This window comes from Rutilus rutilus, assembly GCF_951802725.1.
Source record: "Rutilus rutilus genome assembly, chromosome: 1".
Lineage (NCBI taxonomy): Eukaryota > Metazoa > Chordata > Actinopteri > Cypriniformes > Leuciscidae > Rutilus > Rutilus rutilus.
In genome coordinates this window covers 16404479-16412868 of record NC_140209.1, presented here as the reverse complement: position 1 = coordinate 16412868, position 8390 = coordinate 16404479, and the positions used below count along the sequence as shown (strand labels likewise).

General features: G+C 37.9%; 1 pseudogene across 1 annotated transcript; it reads left to right on the top strand.

The window, feature by feature from the left end:
• Positions 1-905: 905 nt before the first annotated feature.
• Positions 906-7619, top strand: LOC311290849 (interferon-induced very large GTPase 1-like; annotated as a pseudogene). The gene has a single exon. The product of its transcript is annotated as an interferon-induced very large GTPase 1-like (transcript).
• Positions 7620-8390: the final 771 nt, after the last annotated feature.

The window sequence follows — 8390 nt, the reverse complement described above, 5'->3', positions numbered from 1 at the left end:
GTTGCTAGACTTTTTGGTGGTTACTAGAGCATTTCTATACATTGCTAGGGTGTTCAGGGTGGTTGCTAAGGTATTTTTGTTAGTTGCTATGGTGTTACTAGGTGGTTGGTAGTTGTCAAATATGGTTACTATGGAGTTTTTATAGAGTTCTTAAAATCTTTAATAACGAGTGCCTTCAGTACGGCACTCGGCCTGCGGCCTCGTGCCTATGGCCGAATAGGCACAAGCATGGAGCGATATCGCAAGGCCACAAGAGTAAAATTGCTTTAAAAAATACAAAAAATACAAAAAAAATAAAAAAAATAAAAAAAAAATGTTTTTTTTTTTGGTTTAGGATGGTTGCTAGGGAGCTCTTAGTGGTTGATAGGGTGCTGAAACAGGTTGCTAGGGTGTGGCTGTCAATGGGACTTTTTTGGCCGCTTTTTCGTCCACTGAAGAAAATGTGAAGTGGTGCTTGCAGTGGCAAAACTCGCCACTGGGCAGATGCTAACACAATTAACATGTTGTGATACCATGATATACCACATTTTAGCATTATTTACCACGATTTACCATATTTCTAAGATGATTTACTACGATTTACCGCAATCCAGCATGATTTACTATGATTAACATGTTGTTAGAATGATGCTAGCATGATTAGCATGTTGCTAGCATGATTTTACCAAGATGCTAGCATGATTAGCATTTTGCTAGCATGTTTTTAGCTAGATGCTAACATGATTAGCATGTTGTTAACATGATTAACATGTTGCTAGCATGATTAGCATGTTGCTAGCATATTTTTAGCTAGATGCTAACATTATTACCAAATGTTCTCTGAACAGAGTTAATTTAACTCTGGGGATTAGCCTCTGACTTGCATTTCATGAATAACTAGGGACCTACATCTTGGAAGGCCCAAGGGTAAGAAAATTAACAGCAAATTAAAATGTTTGGGTGAACTATCTCTTTTAGTTCACTTGGTCATCATTTTAACAAAATGTATGTGAGGTAAAATGCAGAGTAAAATTACAGTAGTGTTCCTTCAAACAAAAGTAAATAATATAAGTAAATGTAATGCTGTTTGTTTATTCAACAGGGAAAAAACAAAAACTTTAGAACAACGGGAGTCAGATCAGATCAACACCAACAACAGGAAAAGACTAAAAAACCGGAGTATATATTTCACAGACTTAATCTGGAAGACAGGCATACCAATAGACTGAGAGCTGCAGATGTTCTTCAGATAACCAAACATTCATTAGAGTCCCATGAGTCTTGTGCTGAAGAGGATCTGATTCAGACTTTTATACAAAAACTACTGATGATGAACTACAGAGCAAGATATATTAAAACTACTGAGACTAATGAACAGGATCACACACAACAAAGAGACAGTGGTTCATGTGAAGATGAGGGTGATATTTTTGATGTTTTTAAGGAGATACCTTTATCAAAAACAAGTCTGTCTGAGGGAATTGACCCAATGGATGTTCAGATGGCTGTATTTCATTGTGCTGATGGTTTCCTGAAGCAGCTGATGGTCACTAAACTGTCCCAGTGTCAGTACGCTCTGCCTCTGCTTGTTCCTGATCCATTCACACAACATATTGAGTTTCCTCTCTGGACATTCAGACAAATCAACAAGAGCTGGAAGAAGAGAGACACCAACTATGAAATCATCAGTCAAACCCAGCCAATCTACAAAGCAGAAACTCCAATGGTGTTTTTCTTCAGGTTTGGTTCTGTGTCTTCATCCAAGTCTGAGCTGATGAACAGTCTGATCAATGAGAGACACAACACGTTCTTCCACAGGAACTGCCCAGGCAGCAGCAGATCCAGAGTCCTGATGGATGGAGTGGTGGAGATCGCCTGGTTCTGCCCCTCTGGGACAAACGATGATAAATTCAATGACTGTGTTGCGTTCTGTAATCTACACGGTGATGCAGGAGACCATGAGAAACAGCTGCAGATCCTCTCTGAAATGGCCTCAGTCAATGTTTTTATTCTGCCAAAACTGGACAGGAATGAGAGACATGCAGCAAAAATACAATCCCTTTTCAGTGACAGAAAGCCTCTCATTTGTATTTTTACTGAAGATGAATCTGCATTATCTGAGCCAAAGAAAGGGAAATTCAAAATTGGTCTCAAAGACAGAAATCAGTCAGAAGTATCTGAAGAACTCAGAAAAGCTATAAAAAAGTGTCTTTCAGAATCAACTCGTTCTTTCAGACTTGAAGATGTGGCCAAACCTCCAGACATCAGAGTAGATGAGGAAGATGATGATGACTGCAGGAGAGGAAGAGAAGCTGCACAGCAGATGATGAGTTTACTGAAGGAGAAAAATCTGACAGAAATCAAAGATTCATATCTGCCCTGTCAGGGGAAACTGTGGCATCAGTGGAGTCAGATGAACAAAGAACTACATCGACCTCAAGGAGAAAATATAGAAATGGTAACAAGTGCGAAAAATACAGAGATGAAGAAAATCCGTGTAAAACAGCATGAATGTGACATAGATGATTTTATGATGCATTTCATTAAAGAAATGAACTCAAATGCTGAACATGAGAAGATGTTTTTTCTCAAATGGCTCAGAATCCTCCTGGATGAACACACATCAGCTGACCTTTCTGATCTACTCCAGAAATATGATGAAACATGGACAGAAGTCTCAAGTCTCTCAAAACTGAAAGACAATAATAAATCTGAAGAACATAAAGCTAAACAAACACACCTTGAGAAATTATCTGACGATCTTCAAGCTGCAACTTTTGGTTTGGAGCACATCATGAGGGAGATCGGTCAGATCTATGAATCATGTTCATCTGTGAAGAAGCAAAAGAAAGCCCTGCAGTTTGACTTCTCTTCTCTCCCGAGTCTTGCCGCAGAGATGATGATCTCTGGATTTCCGCTGGAGCTGATGGATGGAGATGCTGCTCATGTTCCTCATGTCTGGATCTCTGCTGTTCTAGAAGAACTCATCCAGAAACTGGGAGACCAGAGAGTCTTTGTGCTATCAGTTTTAGGGGTTCAGAGCTCTGGGAAATCCACCATGCTGAACGCCATGTTTGGGCTCCAGTTTGCCGTCAGTGCTGGCAGGTGCACAAGAGGAGCTTTCATGCAGCTGGTCAGAGTCTCAGACGAGATGAAAACACAGATGAATTTTGACTATATTCTGGTCATTGATACTGAGGGTCTTCGTGCTCTAGAACTGGCTGGAAGATCAACACAGCATCATGACAATGAATTGGCCACATTTGTTGTTGGTCTTGGAAGTCTGACATTGATCAACATCTTTGGAGAAAACCCATCTGAGATGCAGGACGTTCTTCAGATTGTTGTTCAGGCCTTCATGAGGATGAATAAGGTAAAAATGTCTCCCAGCTGTGTGTTTGTGCATCAGAACGTTTCAGACATCACAGCTGGAGAGAAAAACATGGAGGGAAGGAGACGACTGCAGGAGACACTGGATGAGATGACAAAACTCGCTGCTAAAGATGAAGTCTGTGAAGCAGAACGTTTCAGTGATGCCATTAGATTTGATGTTCAGAATGATGTGAAGTATTTTGCTCAGCTCTGGGAGGGAAGCCCACCAATGGCACCACCAAACCCGATCTACTGTGACAACATTCAGGAACTAAAGAAAACTATTATGTCTCATGCCTCAAATTCACGTGGAATGATGCTGATAGACCTAAAAGATCGTGTTAAAGATCTCTGGGAGGCTTTACTGAAGGAACAATTCGTCTTCAGCTTCAGGAATTCTCTGGAGATTTCAGCCTACAGGAAACTGGAGACCGAATACAGCAAGTGGTCCTGGAGTCTTCGCAGTGCCATGATGGAAACTGAGAACAAACTACACAACAAAATAGAAAATGAAGCGGTTGATGGGGTTGAGGAAACTGATCTTCAAAGAGAACTGAAGACGACAAGTGATGAAGTGAAAAAATCAATGACAGAATTCTTCGTGAAAGACAAAGATAAAGATATACTGATTCAATGGAAAACATCATTTGAAATCAAAATCAAAGAGCTTCAGGAAAACATTGTGAGAGAATCAAAGAGGAAATTAAACAATATTCTTAAGCAGCGAGACCTGAAGAAAGAGATTGATGCTCAGAAGATAAATCATGAAAACACTCTCTTTGAAAAGAGCAAAGAACTTGCCATAAAACTCAAAGACAAAGCAAAAGATGAAGAAACACTGAAGAAAGAGTTTGATTTGTTTTGGGAACAGAGTGTGAAGAAGATCATCAGAGACAATCCTCCAATCAAAGAGATTGATGTAATGAGAGATGTGAGAAAGATCCTCAGTGACATCTGTGAAAGTGCTCCTGTAGATCACTGGAGGGAGAGCAGGGATATTTTCTCTGTACACAGTTATTCTGATTATGTAAAGTTAAAAACATCCAGTGGAATAAAAGAATTCGTTACAAATGCCATTAGATCAGTTCAAGGGATGTCTAAAAAAGATGAAGCCCAAATAAGATCATTAGTCACAGACGTTGCTGAGCAAACAGACAGAATGATTCAGTCATTTAACATTTCAAAGATGGGCTACAACATCAGTTATATCCAACAACTCACAGGTTACATCAAGGCAAGAGAGACAGAACATCAGGAAGGATCAGTGAAATATATCTTCAAGAATGAATTCTTCATGGATTTGGTTATTTCCATCTTTAAGAGAGCAAACAAGACAATCACTGACCAACACAGACTGTTCAGAGAAGCCAATGATCCTGAAATATATGTTAAGAAGAAGAGAGAAGAGTACTATTGTATTTTCCAAAAATACGTTCAAGGAGCAACATCAGCTGTGATTTTTGGTGAGATCATCTGTCAGAAACTGAAAGAGCCCATTGAGCAGAGCGTCTACAAGAAGACTGCCAGAGATCTGACGGATGAAATGATAAGAAACTGTCCATCACTGAATGGAAACAGATCAAATCTGGAGAAATACATCCTGAAGACAATGGCAGAAGAGGAGGATTTTAACAAATACATGAACTACATTTATAAAACCAGAGATCACTTCAAGAGTTTCATCAGACATGAAGTCAGTCGTTAGTTACATCACTGATAAGTTCAGTGTCAGTGTTTTACCCAAGATGAAGGAGAACATTAAACTCCTGCAGGAGAAGATCATGAAAGCTGCACATGAATCTACTGAACATGTTGAAGAGAACAGTGGAGAAGTTGGTTTGTGGTTGAAGAGTTTCACACAGCAGCTCTCAGATGAGCTGATCTTCTCTGAAAAAGACCTCAGTGGAGTGAAAAATGATGATGTTGATGATTTCAACCTCCTAGAAGATGTGATAAGAGACAAACTTCCTTATATAATAGCTGACATCAGCAGTAGATTCAACACAAAGTCATTTCCAGTAAATCTGGACAGTAAACTCAGGCCAGATGAGCTTCTGATTGATCACTTCTGTCAGTGTTGTTGGGTTCAGTGTCCGTTCTGTGATGCCATCTGCACCAACACCATAGAAAACCATGATGAAGATCACAATGTTCCTTTCCACAGAGTGAAAGCAGTGAAAGGTTCGGGTTTCAGGGATACAACAAACTTGTCTGTTCGGATCTGCACATCATCTGTAGCAAGCAACGATCAATCTTTTTATCCCAATGATTCAGATGATTCAGTCCTATATAGAGATTACAGAACAGCAGGAGAAAGATATGCTAAATGGAGCATCAGCCCTGATCTCTCTGAACTGCCCTACTGGAAGTGGTTTGTGTGCCGATTCCAGAAAGATCTGGAAAAACGCTACAGTAAAACATTTGAGGGGAGTGGTGGTGAGATTCCAGATGAATGGAGAAAATACTCAAAACTTGAAGCTATTGAGAGTTTACAATACATGTAAGGAAGCAGATAAAGAAAGAGACTCTTGTCTCTTCTCAGATTTATTAAGAAATGAGTTTCTGTGACATTCATCAGTGAGAATCTGAGCTCATCTACACCTCAGAAGATCAGAGCTTCATCAAATACACCAGAAGAGAGTTAAAGACAAGATTCAGTTCCTCATACATTATCTGAACTACAAAACAACATATTTCTGAACATTTGCCTAAATGATAAAGCTCAAAAGTCTAATTAAAGAATTTATTCAATCAGAGTGAAGTGATTCATGTAACTTCATATAGAAAAGACAGAATTTCACTAGTTTCTGGCAGTTGGTGTCAGATCTGCACTCCAAGACTCACTGTCTTCAGTGACCTTTGAACCTCCGCTTCTGTGAACACATGCTTCAAAACAGAAATAGAGTGTGATTACAGTGGACTGTACTAATGTTAAAACTAGGTTTATACTTGCACCCGAAATCCATCTGGCCACGACGATACAGACCTGCGACACGAGGAAAGGCTCCCTCTCTGAAAAGACTTTGAGCGTTCACCCCATTAACCAGCCTATTCTCTCAAGCTATCTTTCCTCTCACATTCTCATCTCAATGGAGGGGGGGTTATATGGACTTACTGAATAGAGTAGTTTATATAGGGGTGCATGTGTCTTTGATTTATGGCTTTATATGACCTTTTATGACCAGGTGTGCGTTTGTGACCCTTTTGACCTTCCGTTTCCTGAGTGTTTGTGTGTTTATGACCTATAATCTGTTGTGTCATAAGGAAAGTGAATGTTTTTTTTTAGGTTGTCTTTTTATTGTTGAGAAAAAAAGATGATTCAGAGTGTAAATAGTTGAAACGAGAGTAATAGAGTGTGAAGAAAAAAAGTTGTAAGTTCATTTCCCGTGAAATCCAGGGGAAGAAACATATTTTCATACTTTTATTTCGAGGAACTCCGGTGAGTGTTTTGTTACTCTGTTGTTGGTCTGTAATCAGTAATCATGTGTTCAATTAATGATTTACGGTAAGAAATATGATTGATAACTAACTGATGATGAGTGAATATTGAAATATGCATGTTGTGACGAAGAGATAAAGGATAGTTTTGTCATTAAACCAATCGGAGTTGAATCCAATGTGATGTTAAAATCAACTGCGTCACATGCTAATTAATGTGCATTGGTTCGTGTAAACAGAGACATTTGATGACAGTTTGATATTGTTAATTAACTCTGGGGATATATTGTTGTAAAAGAATCAGAGTATGTGATTTGATGAATATGTGTGTATGACATTCAGTAGTTTCATTTAGTGTTTGAGTCATACAATAACAATATGTCAGATATTGCTCTCTCTAATGTTGATTTAGTGGGTATATTCTCCCAGGATTTTCTTTGTAAAACAAGTAAATGAGTTAATTTGCAGTTAAAGAAAGAAAAGCGAAAGATCTGAAATTTCATGTGATTTATATCTGTTGTCAATTCAGATGAAGTGAATGTGAATGAGTGACAAGTTCTCTGCATTATGTAGGTTTTTTTTCTTTTCTTCTTCTTGTTTCCTGTTGATGTGTACTTCTTGAGTTGACCGTGGACGAGTGAACGGCGAGCTAACAGTGCCTAGTTGATGTCACAACGCGTCTTTCTCTGGAGCGAGCTGAGTATCCTTAACCTTGAGTGAAACGTGATAGTATACCTTTTTAAAAAGGATACCTTTTTCTGTCACGTGACTACTTATGCTTCTATTTTTTTCTACTTCAATACTTATTTCCTGAAAGGATAAGACTTTATGTAGAAACATCACAAGTGAAGCTAACACACTGGCAGAATGCGGTGTCCTGTTACAGGACACAATGAGACTGATAAGAGTTTTACGACCCCAAAAAGGAATTTGCAGAGAGCTGTGATACTCACTTAATTCTTACTGAGGATTTTAAATAAACCATGTTACTCCTATATATTCTATATATAACCACTTGAGAAATATATATATAAACATGTATCTAATTTTCTCATCTAATGATTTTCCTTCTATGTGGTTTGGCCTTTGTATTCTTGTAAACTTTTGTTATGTTTCAGACTTTGTTGCACACTGAAAAAAAAATAATTCATTGGATTTACTCAATTTAATTATGGACACTGGTTCCACATAATTTGTTTGGGTTCAGTATCCTACACATTCACATAGTTTCTGTACAATAGTTTTGTGTTAATCACATGTATTTTAATGAAGTAATGTATACATGTTCTATTTAGGTTAACCTAACATAATTCAGTCATGTTAGCTGAATATTATTCTTTTATTTTAGATACATGACTGGATCATGTTAATTCTACACAATCTAATCAAGTTATCCATACATATTTTTTTTGTTACATTTTTAATGGTTTATATTGTTACTTAAATGTGTTTTAAAACCTAAACCTTTGTACTGTCCTTTTATACTAAACCTTATATTAAACTTTTGTACTGTCCCCTTTCAAATAAAGAAAAAATGAAATGAATGAAATAAACAATAAAAAAGCATTCATTTAAACCATTTATTTCATTTATTGAACATT